Genomic DNA, 11,166 nt, shown 5'->3' with positions numbered 1-11,166 from the left:
TCTTCGTAGGTATGCTGCTTTATAGAGAGAGAAAGAGAGAGTAAAGGAGACCGAGAGAGAGAGAGAGAGAGAGAGAGGAGAGAGGAGGAGGAGAAAGGAAGGCAGGACGAGAGGGGAGGGGTGGACCTCCTTGCTGCCCCAAACATCTTCTCCTCTCCTTCCTCTCTAGAGAGAGAGAGAGAGCGAGATAGATAGCAGAGAGAGGAAAGGGAAGCTAAGGACAGAAAGGGAGGGGTGGGACCTCCCTTGCTGCCCCGAACATTCTTCCTCCTTCCTCCTCTCTCAGAGAGAGAGAGAGAGAGAGAGATGCGACGATGAGAGAGAGAAGAGAGAGAGAGAGAGAGAGAGAGAGAGAGAGAGGAAAGGAAGCTAAGGACAGTGAGGGAGGGGTGGGACCTCCCTTGCTGCCCCGAGCATCTTCTCCTCTTCCTTCCTCTCTACAGAGAGAGAGAGAGTAAGGAGACCGAGAGAGAGAGAGAGAGAGAGAGAGAGAGAGAGGCAGAGAGAGGAAAGGAAGCTAAGGACAGAGAGGGAGGGGTGGGACCTCCCTTGCTGCCCCAAACATCTCCTCTTCTTTCCTCTCTACAGAGAGAGAGAGAGAGAGAGAGAGAGAGAGAGGAAAGGAAGCTAAGGACAGTGAGGGAGGGGTGGGACCTCCCTTGCTGCCCCGAGCATCTTCTCCTCTTCCTTCCTCTCTACAGAGAGAGAGAGACAGAGAGTTAGGAGACCGAGAGAGAGAGAGAGAGAGAGAGAGAGGCAGAGAGAGGAAAGGAAGCTAAGGCCAGAGAGGGAGGGGTGGGACCTCCCTTGCTTCCCTGAGCATCTTCTCCTCCTCCTTCCTTTCTACAGAGAGAGAGAGAGAGAGAGCGAAGTGGGAAAAAAGGTAGGGACAGATAGTGATGGGTCGGACCTTCGTTTTGGCCCCTTTTATCTATCTTCTCCTCTTCCTTCTTCTTGACAGAGAGAGAGAGAGAGAGAGAGAGTGGAAAAGCAGTTAGGGACAGAGAGGGAGGGGCGGGACCTCCCTTCTTGCCCTGAGCATCTCTTCTTCCTTCCCTAAACTAAATAAAAAAAAGAAACTCAAAATAAAAAACGAAAAAAAAAAAATTGAATAACTGAAAAGTGAAAATAAACTACAAATAAAAACTAAAATTAAGAAATAAAAACTAAAAAACTAAAGATAAAAATAAAAAGAAAATACGAAAAATAAAAAATAAAAATAAAAAAATAAAAATACAAAACTATAAATAAAAACAATAAATAAAACAAAACTAAGCAACTAAAAATGAAATTAAACTAAAAATAAAAATAAAAAACTAAAGATAAAAAAATAAAAACAAAAACTAAAGATAAATAAAAAAAACTAAAGATAAAAGAAAAAAGAAAACTAAAAAAAAAAAACAAAAAAAAAAAACAGAAATTAATAGAAGTAAATATAAAAAAACAAATAAATAAAAACAAAACTAAAAATAAAAATAAAAAATGAAAATAAAAACTAAATATAAAAAACAAAGCTAAAAATAAAATACTAAAAATATAACAAAACAAACCGAAAATACAAAACTAAAAACAAAAATAAAAACTAAAAATAAAAAAACTAAAGATAAAATCAAAACTAAAAATAAAAAAAACAAAATCTATAACCAAAGAAAAAACTAAAGATAAATTCAAAAATAAAACAAAAAAAATAATATAATGAAAGTAAAGAACAAAAAATGAATATACTAAAGATGAAAAATAAAAAATAGGAAATAAAAAATAAGAAATATAAATAAAAAGAATAAAAAATAAAGATAAAAAAAAACTAAAGATAAAACAAAATGGAACAAAATGGAAAATAAAAATAATATAAAACTAAAGATAAAAAACAGAATTAACAATAAAAAGTAAAAATAAAAAACTAAAGATAAAAACAAAATTAAAAATAAAAACTATAAATAAACAACTAAATATAAAAACAAAATTAGAAATAAAAACTAAAAATAAAAAACTAAAGATAAAAAAAAATTAAAAATTAAAACTGAAAATAAAAAACTAGCGATAAAACAAAACTTAAAATACAAAACTAAAGATAACAACAAAATTAAAACTAAAAATAAATAACTAAAGATAAAAATAAAAATAAAAAACAAAAATGTAAAACTAAAGATATAAACAAAATTAAAAATTAAAATAAAAAAAATAAATATGAAAATAGAAATAAAATAAAAACTAAAATTAAAAACTGAAAATAAAAGACTAAAAATAGAAACTAAAAGTAAAAAACTAAATATAATAATAAAAACTGAAAATACAAAACTATAGATAAAACAGAAATAAAAAAAAACTTAAAATAAAGAAAATATAAAGCAAATATAAATAAAAACAAAAAAAACTAGAAATAAAAAACTAAAGATAAAACAGAACTAAAATAAAAACTGAAAGTAAAAAACTAAAAATATAAAATGAAAATAACAAACTAAAAATAAAAACTTAAAATAAAAAACAAAAGACATAAATATAAAAAAAAACTAAAGAGAAAAACAAAACTAAAAAATAAAAAATTAAATTAAAAACAAAATAAAAAACTAAAAAAAAGCGAAATATAAAAACAGAACTAAAAATAAAATAGTAAAATTAAACTGAAAATAAAAAACTAAAGATAAAAATAAAACTAAAAACTAAATATAAAAAACTAAAGATAAAAACAAAATAAAATAAAAATAAAAACTAAAGATAAAAATAAAACTAAAAATAAAAACTAAATATTAAAAACCAAAGATAAAAAAACTAAAAATTAAAAACTAAAAATGAAAAAAGTAAAGAAAAAAATCAAAGCTAAAAATAAGAAACTAAAGAAAAAACAAAACTAAAAATAAAAAACTGATGAAAAAACGAACTAAAAATAGAAATAAAAATAAAAAATAAAAAAAATAAAAGCTAAAAATAAAAAACTAAATAAAACAAAACTAAAAATAAGAAACTAAAGAAAAAACGAATTAAAAATAAAAACTGAAAATAAGAAACTAAAGAAAAAACTAACTAAAAATAAAAAACTAAAGAAAAAAACAAACTAAAAATAAAAAAAACTGAAGAAAAAAACGAACTAAAAATAAAAATAAAAAAACTAAAGAAAAAACGAACTGAAAATAAGAAACTAAAGAAAAAAACGAACTAAAAATAAAAACTAAAATAAAAAACTAAAGAAAAAAACGAACTAAATATAAAAACTAAAAATAAAAAGTAAAGAAAAAACAAAACTAAACATAAGAAACTAAAGAAAAATCAAAACTAAAAATAGAAATAAATTAAAGAAAAAAACTAAAAATAAGAAACTAAAGAAAAAAAGAACTAAAATGGGAAACTAAAGAAAAAACTAAAAACAAAAAATAAAAATACAAAACTAAAGAAAAAACAAAACTAAAAATAAGAAACTAAAGAAAAATCAAAACTAAAAATAAAAAACTAAATAAAACAAAACTAAAAATAAGAAACTAAAGAAAAAAATGAAATAAAAATAAAAACTGAAAATAAGAAACAAAAGAAAAAACGAACAAAAGATAATAAACTAAAGAAAAAAATTCAAAACTAAAAATAAGGAACTAAAATGGGAAACTAAAGAAAAAAAAGAAAACGAAAAAAGCAAAATAAAATACAAAACTAAAGAAAAAACAAAACCCTAAAAAAATAAGAAAACTCAAAGAAAAATCAAAATTCCTAAAAACTAAAAAACTAAAAATAAGAAACTAAACGAAAAAAATTGAATAAAAATAAAAACTGAAAATAAGAAACAAAAGAAAAAACGAACAAAAGATAATAAACTAAAGAAAAAATCAAAACTAAAAATAAGAAACTAAAGAAAAAAACTAAAAATAAAAATAAAAAACAAGAAAAAACTAACTAAAAATAAAAAATTAAAATAATAAACTAAAGCAAAACAAAATTAAAAATAAGAAACTAAAGAAAAAACAAACTGAAAATAAAAAACTAAAGAAAAAACAAAACTGAAAATAAGAAATTAAAGAAAACTAAAAATATAAAACTGAAGAAAAAACGAAACTAAAAATAAAAAGTAAAAATAAAAAACTAAAGAAAAGAACAAAACTAAAAATAAGAAATTAAAGAATAAACGAACTAAGAATAAAAACCAAAGATAAAAACAAAACTTTATTTTCTAGCACGAAGATTGTTGTTTATTCTGATATCTGGAAATTTTCTCCAAAATTTTGAGAAAATGAAAAAAAAAGTTGAAGTCCGCCGAGGACGCAAATTTTTTAACATTGGTTGTGTGTGCCTGTGTATGAGTATATAATTGTATAAATAAATACATGAATAATATATATATATATATATATATATATATATATATATATATATATATATATGTGTGTGTGTGTGTGTGTGTGTGTGTCTGTGTATGGGTAAGTGTATAAGTATGGATATGAATATGGGTACAGTTATTGTATAGGTATGAGTATGGGTTTGGTTGAGATATGGGTATGGTTCAGATATGGGTGTGATACAGATGTAGGTATGGGTATGGTTCAGATATAGGTATGGTTATGGTATGGTAAAGACATGGGTATTGTTATCGGTATGATAAAGATATGGTTGTGCTTACAAAAGCGGTGTCGCCCCGCCAGGCCGGGCTCGGTGAGATCATGCCCTTCTTGCCCTGAAAGTGGCCCACGTTCAAACAACCAGTCCATAGTTAGAATGGTTCGAAAGGGAGGAGGAGGGAAATTACGGTAATCACGCAAAGAAATGCAACACTGAACGAAATATATATGGACAGAGAGAGAGAGAGAGAGAGAGCTTTTATTCCTGTTTAGTTATTAATCTGACGGATATAGTTGAGACCTCAAGAAACATGTTATCATATATTTATGGAAAATAATTATTATGAAATCTTATCATATCGTATTGTTTTTAATCGTTATGACGAAAATATCCTTTTAAATGATCCTATAAGCAGCTCTCTCTCTCTCTCTCTCTCTCTCTCTCTCTCTCTCTCTCTCTCTCTCTCTCTCTCTCTCTCTCTCATTCTGTCCTCTGTCTTATATCGCCTGGATTGACTATTTGAATAATGGTAGATGTTTGATATGTTATTTGGATGTGACCAAGAATCACAAAACCGTAAATGGCTACTCTACCAACTTGTGCTAGGCTGTATCTATTTTTGCCCTAGATTGACTGGACTATGATTACCTGTATTACAAATAATATACGAATCTGGTCACAAAGATGTTACACACTAGGTTTTGTAGCCGTGGGTTGTATAAGTCATCAAAGCATCAGTTTTGCAAGGATATTATTTTATTAATTAATCTATGCTAAGAACATATTACTGGATATGCTAATCTAGTACTACAGCATTTGTATTTACGGCATAACTTAGATTTACCAGTATTTGAGTGTGACGGGCCACTTGGCTCCACCCCTCACAATCATCTAGGCTACTTATAGAAAGTATTTCAATTTGCTATATTTCTTATATTATATTATATTTATATATCAGATCGGTCACGTCTTAACTAACAATCCCCCCCGCCACTCCCTGCCATCCGGCTCACGCTTGCTCACTCACTCCGCCTTTATTCGTGGATTCAGCGGTGACGTCCAACACACATTGTTGGTGTGTTCCCCCGCCAAGCCATTCAAGAAACCCACCACTTTCGATATCTCCTGTTCATTAGTCTTTTATATAGCCATGTTTTTATTTTTTGTAATAAAATAGTTGTAAACATTTGGAAAATATAATGGCATATAAAATACTGTCATCTGAGTATTATTTTACCTTCCAAAAAACATCTATCAGAACAATCTCATAATAACTGTAAGATATTGAAATCCCGAACATGAGGAGGTGCGGGAATAGAAGGATATTTATAACAAGGTGGTGGTTAAAGGTGATGGGGACAGGTGATATTGGGTGACCTTAATTTAAGACTTGACGGGTTCACTTATCAACATTTATAAGGTAATGATAGTAATACCTTCACTGGGAGCAGTTAATATCAATGATTCTAAGTCGCCATCACGACTGACACATAGCGTTATAGGGTTACTGAGAGCATCTTTGTATATCTGGTTTATGTCTGTAACTATCGTTTTCGTTATGAATCCTTGTTTTCCCACGAAGTAACGTGCCACACACAGCCATGGACGAGCTGTGTATAACGCCAGTGGTCTTGACAGTCGTGTTTGCAGCCTTTGAGGTATATGCTCAACAGAGTTGCCTTTGTTTGCTGCCGCCATCGCTATAAACGTTGCCATAGATAAGTATATAATACATAGATTATAGTGCACAACATTATGTTAGAACAGTTATTCCAAAGGTAAAGACAAACACAATGACCTCGACTAACACTTACCTAAGTGTAGATAATCGTTATTACCAAATAAACCTCCACAAAGGCTGCAAACACGACTGTCAAGACCACTGGCGTTATACACAGCTCGTCCATGGCTGTGTGTGGCACGTTACTTCGTGGGAAAACAAGGATTCATAACGAAAACGATAGTTACAGACATAAACCAGATATACAAAGATGCTCTCAGTAACCCTAAAAAGCTATGTGCCAGTCGTGATGGCGACTTAGAATCATTGATATTAAATGCTCCCAGTGAAGGTATTACTATCATTACCTTATAAATGTTGATGAGCGAACCCGTCAAGACTTAAATTAAGGTCACCCAATATCACCTGTCCCCATTACCTTTAACCCCCACCTTGTTATAAATATCCTTCTATTCCCGCACCTCCTCATGTTCGGGATTTCAATATCTTACAGTTATTATGAGATTGTTCTGATAGATGTTTTTTGGAAGGTAAAATAATACTCAGATGACAGTATTTTATATGCCATTATATTTTCCAAATGTTTACAACTATTTTATTACAAAAAATAAAAACATGGCTATGTAAAAGACTAATGAACAGGAGATATCGAAAGTGGTGGGTTTCTTGAATAGCTTGGAGGGGGAACACATCAACAAGGTGTGTTGGATATTAGCCGCTGAAGCCACGAATAGAGGCGGAGTGAGTGAGCAAGCGTGAACCAGAGGGTGGGGTTGGGTGGGGAGATGGTTAGCTAAGACGTGACCGATCTGACCAGGTCTAAAGACTATCACCAAATACTTTGAGACACTGAATAATTTCTTAATACTATACGGTTTTGCAACACCTACATACTTTATACCTCACCATCATTATGTTGATGCACCGATACAAACATTTCACTGCATTTCATTTCATAATTTATTTTCACAAATAGTTTCGGAAATAATATAATAAACATCCTATAATATAAGAAATATAGCAAATTGAAATACTTTCTATAAGTAGCCTAGATGGTTGTGAGAGGTGGAGCCAAGTGGCCCATCACACTCAAATATTGGTAAATCTATGTTATGCCATAAATACAAATCCTGTAGTACTAGATTAACATATCCAGTAATACGTTCTTAGCACAGATTAATTGATAAAATAATATCCTTGCAAAACTGATGCTTTAATGACTTATACAACCCACGGCTACAAAATCTAGTGTGTAACATCTTTGTGACCAGATTCGTATATTATTGGTAATACAGGTAATTATAGTCCAGACAATATAGGGCAAAAATAGATACAGCTTAGCACAAGTTGGCAGAGTAGCCATTTACGGTTTTGTGATCCTTGGCCACATCCAAATAACATATCAAACATCTACCATTATTTGAATAGTAAATCCAGGCGATATAAGACGGAGTACAGAATGAGAGAGAGAGAGAGAATACAGCTACTTATAGGATAATCAAAAAGGATATTTTCGTCTGAATAATATTAATAGTCAGTTCCAACAATATTTAAGGCATTTTTATTTAGAAAATGTGATAAAGATTAAAAACAATACGATGAGATAAGATTTCATAATAATTATTTTCCAAAAAATATATGATAACATGTTTCTTAAAGCAGAAGGTCGCAAGTGTATCCGTCAGATTAATAATTAAACAGGAATAAAACTCTCTCTCTCTCTCTCTCTCTCTCTCTCTCTCTCTCTCTCTCTGTCCATATATATTCCATTCAATATTGCATTTCTTTGCGTGATTACCTTAATTTCCCTCCTCCTCCCTTCCGAACCATTCTAACTATGTATTGGTTGTTTGAACGTGGGCCACTTTCAGGGCAAGAAGGGCATGATCTCGCCGAGCCGGCCTGGCTGGGCGACACCGCTTTCGCAATTGGGTGTACGTACTATATTCACATCCATCCAGTCTGCATGTCTGATATCGAAGTATTTTTATTTTTAAACATCAAAAGCTAAGGAAGTTGTTTTTTTGAAAGTTTTATGGTATCCAACATTTTATTTCATCCCAAAACAGGACAAAGATCCTTTCCCTTAGTAACATGTTACTTGAGATTCCTATATGTGAATTTAAGCCCTGTAGCCTTATAATAACATTGATATTCAGCAAGCTACTAGTAGGTATATTTATCAATGTTGTTTTAACATGCAGTGTAGGATATGCTTTGTAAAAAGTCAGTCTAGATACGTTGGTTTAAAATGGTCGGCAGATTGCGGGGTCTCTGTAAAGACTTGAATTTAAGATAGCAGGGTTTTAGGCGTATTGAACAGCATGGTCTAAACCCACTACATTAGGCTTGTTCCTGTAATTGTTCTCTACATTATCATGCATGAAATCATGACTGAAATCAAGTTTTTTGGACATGCTTGAAAATTGCACTGTTTTATATTTATACTCTTAGTAATAAGTTTAATTTGTTTGTAATCCGCTGATTACTTTCAGTTACTGTTAAGTGGTAGTAAATGGCTGAATGTCAAGAATTCAGTACTGCTCCTCCATTAAGTCTTCACAGTTTTGCATGCCTTGCTGATACGTGTAACAGCTGGTTATGTATTCATATTTTAGCTGACAATATAATAGCAACATACTTAACGATAATAAGAGTAAACTCGCAAAATATACGCGGTGTTATACATTATACTGAAAAGTCAAGAACTGTTTCCAATTGAGAGAAATACTGTAAGAATTCAATAAGAAGGAAGTCATTTATGCATAAACCAGAAATATTCAGCCGATGGGAGAAATACTTTGCATATTCACCTCCAGATTTTCCTCGCTATCACCAGTATTCAACGGCGCAAAACATATCGTGAATATTTAGGTCTAGTTGTTTTCGTGTATCGGAGACGGTTAGGCGTTCGAGAATGCCTGAACCGTGACAAGGATGAATTATAGTCTGATGTTCGCTCATGAATATACAGCTACTGAATTAATATACATACAATATGGATATTTTAAAATATAATGGAATAGTGAAAATAAGAGCTAATGACTAAATTATAACTGAATTTGAAATATCGTTGGCTTCTGCAAAGGCCTTTTCGTGTCCCGTGGTCTCAAATTAGAAACCTTAGATTTAGGCCGATGATAGTAATGACCTTGGAACTATGACATGCGCGAAATCGCCGTGCGCAGCATGCCGCCATTGCAAAGGGTGGAGAGAGCTTTGTATCACAATGCCCACCTCGCCATATTGGAATGTAATCTATTAATTTTCCATGACAATATCTTGTCATCTATGACATTTTTTGCATTATGTTAAAGTAAAATTAGCTGTACACATTATTAAATCTAGTAATTTCTTGATACATGATATGACATTTTAATAACCTAAAATTATTAGTATTGATAATTGACCGTCATTAATAAGTGATCTGTAAATTAAATTATTCATATCAACAAGTGGGTTTCTTTTTGTAATAATGACTGATATAAGTAATCAATAAGCATAAGTCAGCATAATTACAATTTAAGTCTATTGTGTCATGGCGACAGGGTTAATCGCTTGGTGACTCAGATTGGATAGCTAGGTGATAAGATATAGGTAGTGCATAAAATGTAGAGTATAAAGACCTTGACACTTAAAAGGATATTAAATATAAGGGGTTCAACAGGCTTTAGTGGTAAAATTTATCACACAACCCAATGGCAAGGACATGAGATCACTCAGTCTTAGCAAATGGCATGCATGATTATTTCTATTTTATGAGACATACACGAGCTTCATTGGAAAGTGCTTTCCAATGACTTTTCACCGATGATAGATTTATAAAAAATTTATAATAAAAAATTTGGAACAGCAGAGTAAAAAAGAGAACCCAGGTAAAATGCATATCTGGATACCTTTACTAAAAACACTGCAGCGCTGTATTATCTACTTGCTTAATTATATGCATTTAAAAGGAATTTTCAAGAGCTTTCCAATGAACCTATGTTCATTAAAATCTGTGGAAAATTAAGGACGACAGAGTGAAAAAAGCGTCTGCAAGACTATGCTTTAATCGCTTAATTCAGCGTCATCTCCACCCTTTCCAATGGCACCGCGCAGTGGCAATCAGCGTCAATGCATTTATACGAGCATGTCCATTCTATGTTTATAGTTCCTTGGTAATGACGATACTTTCAACCATAAAACGATGAGAGCCAAAGGATAATTAACTTTACGTCACCATCCCAATGTTAGTCTCCGAGTACGAACCGATATATTAGGAAGAAAATCCACGCATGCGTGAAGGGAAAAAGTATATCCACCCTCTAAGGAAAGGTTTACAGGCAGCGCGCGAAGATCAGTTCTCTAGTTGTCAGTTTTTTTGTGTGGTTCGTAGACGTTGATTAATGCTTGGCAGAATTATATAGATGAAGATGAAGACGAAATTTAAAGGGTCAAGCGTAGGTGGATCTTTGAATGTTGAATGATGTTAAAACCAAGATCTACAAACTCTTCAGACTTTGGTTAAAACATCCAGCGGACAATCACAGACATAAAGTCAGTAGAGAGGACAGGAGGTATATCTACTTTTACCATCATCCTACGTAGGTGCTCATAGCATCTGTGATAGCACTGTTCTGTTATATCTGTAACTCTTTGTGCACCTCATAAACACTTCGTTTTATTGATTTCTAAACTTTTCACTTAACTTTCTCTTTTAAACTCTCCTGGTCTTTCCGATCAGACCTTAGTCACAATTACACCTCTATCACCAAACCACATTATTTATGTGCTAATCCGGTTTTTTTTTTTCTTCCTCATCTTCTCTAGAGACAGCAATTCCCCCCCACCTCCCCCCAAAAAACGCGCGCGATATCAACCCTTTGCACTGTTATATCAAATCT

Source organism: Macrobrachium nipponense, chromosome 21 (genome assembly GCF_015104395.2).
Source record: "Macrobrachium nipponense isolate FS-2020 chromosome 21, ASM1510439v2, whole genome shotgun sequence".
Classification (NCBI taxonomy): Eukaryota; Metazoa; Arthropoda; class Malacostraca; order Decapoda; family Palaemonidae; genus Macrobrachium; species Macrobrachium nipponense.
This window is presented reverse-complemented; position numbering follows the sequence as displayed.